Genomic DNA, 2,066 nt, shown 5'->3' with positions numbered 1-2,066 from the left:
ACTCCTCCATGAGAGCAACGGTCTCTAAGTCATCAAGCTTCACTTTCCGAGAAAGAATACCTTTCATAAACTTTGCATAACTAGGCATCTGTTCAAGAGCTTCAGTGAAAGGTATGTTGATATGAAGTTTCTTGAACACCTCCAGAAACTTCTCAAACTGCTTATCCAATTTTTTCTTCTGCAGCCTCTTAGGAAAATGAGGTGGAGGATATATATGTTTCTCCCCTGTATTACCCTCAGGAGGAGTGTGTTCTACAGTAGTCCTCCATGGTTCCACTTCTACTTCCTTTTACACTTCTTTTTCAGCCACAACTTCTTCTTTCGAAACTTGAGATTTTTCGGGATTTGCAACCTTCCCAGACCTCAATGTGATTGCCTTAACATGCTCTTTAGCTTACTTCTTTCCTGGAACCTCTGTTTCACTAGGTAGTGAACCAGGTTGATGATTCAGCAAAGCATTGGTAATCTGCCCAATTTGATTCTCCAAGGTCTTGATAGACACCGTTTGGCTCTTGCACATCAACTCCTCCAACTCATATTTTTCATTAGATTGTTGCAAATGAAGTTATTTTCTTGGTGCATATTGCGGTTGCTGGAAACCATGAGGGTTGTATTATTTTGCTGGATACTGTTGATAAGGCTGATGTACCGCATTCTGAGTATTGCTCCAGCTGAAGTTAGGATGATTGCGGTTGTTGGGATGATAGGTGGCTGGAACTGGATGTTGTGACCTCTAAAAGTTGCTCACGATCTGAGCTGATTCACTAGAAATAACACACTGCTCTGTCTCATGGGAACCAATATAAAGCTCACAGACACTAGTGATCTGATTAACTCCATAATTAGCCAAAGAGTCCACCTTCATCGTCAAAGCCTTTAGCTGAGCAGCTATAGCAGAGCTACATCTACCTCCAGAATTCCCGCTACCTTGCCTTGAGTTAGTCTCTGAGAAGGGTTCTGGTATTCATTAGCAGCCATCAGTTCAATCAATTCATAAGCTTCATCGTAGCTTTTAGTCCACAAGGCTCCAACTAATGCTGCATTAAGCATGGGTCTAGAAGTTGCACCCAAACCATTATATAAACAGTTAATGATCATCCAGTCAGACATCCCATGTTGAGGACACTTCCTAAGCATCTCCTTATATTGCTCCCAAGCCTCACACAAAGACTATACAGATTGCTGCGCAAATTGAGTAAGAGTATTCCTGATTGCAGCTATCTTCGCCATAGGAAAGAACTTAGTAAGGAACTTTTGAGCAAGTTCTTCCCATTTGGCGATAGAGCCTGGTGGTAGAGAATGTAACCAGCTCTTAGCTTTATCCCTTAGAGAAAATGGGAAAAGCCTTAGCTTAATAGCATCTTCAGTAACATTGTTGAATTTGAAAGTGTCACAGATCTCGATGAAATCTCTAATATGCATATTGGGATCTTCCGTTGGAGAACCCCCAAACTGAACTGAATTTTGTATCATCTGAATCGTGCTAGCTTTGTTTTCAAAAGTGTTAGCCACGATGGCTGGTCGGAGAATGCTAGACTAAATATCATTGATCTTTGGATGAGAATAGTCCATCAAAGCCTTTGTATTTGCTTCTGGTTCACCCATTACAACAAGAGCTTCTTCTTCAACTTTTTCCTCAATAAAGGTTTCTTCAACTACTTCCTCCTCTACTTTTTCCAGTATTCTCTTTCGAAGTTGAGAACGCGTTAGCATACACGCTCTCTAGAGTACCTGAAAAAGCAACAAACAAACAAGTAAGTAAAATATTCAAGTCAATGAACTTTAACAAACACTAATGTCAAGCACATAAACTAAAAATTAACACCGAGTCCCCGGCAGCGGCGCCAAAAACTTGTTAGGACGAAAACACGTGCTAATATTCACGCAAGTATACGCGATCGCAAGTAATATTGAATTAATTATAGTTCATTCCCACGTAGACTCTTTTAGGTTAATTTTAATCAATGTACTTATGCAACAATGGTATGGTTATTCTTTAATGCTAAGATGATTATAAATTGAGATTGTTTATAACTATGATTAACTAAGAAATTATACTAACTAAC

General features: G+C 39.5%; 1 non-coding gene across 1 annotated transcript; it reads left to right on the top strand.

The window, feature by feature from the left end:
* Positions 1–1,108: 1,108 nt before the first annotated feature.
* Positions 1,109–1,215, top strand: LOC141709636 (small nucleolar RNA R71). Its single transcript, XR_012570201.1, has one exon. It is a non-coding gene; the product is annotated as a small nucleolar RNA R71 (small nucleolar RNA).
* The last annotated feature ends 851 nt before the right edge of the window (positions 1,216–2,066 follow it).

The sequence above is a fragment of the Apium graveolens genome, chromosome 2 (assembly GCF_009905375.1).
Source record: "Apium graveolens cultivar Ventura chromosome 2, ASM990537v1, whole genome shotgun sequence".
NCBI lineage: Eukaryota > Viridiplantae > Streptophyta > Magnoliopsida > Apiales > Apiaceae > Apium > Apium graveolens.
Note: the sequence above shows the minus strand (reverse complement) of the source record. Positions and strands in the feature narration are given on the sequence as shown.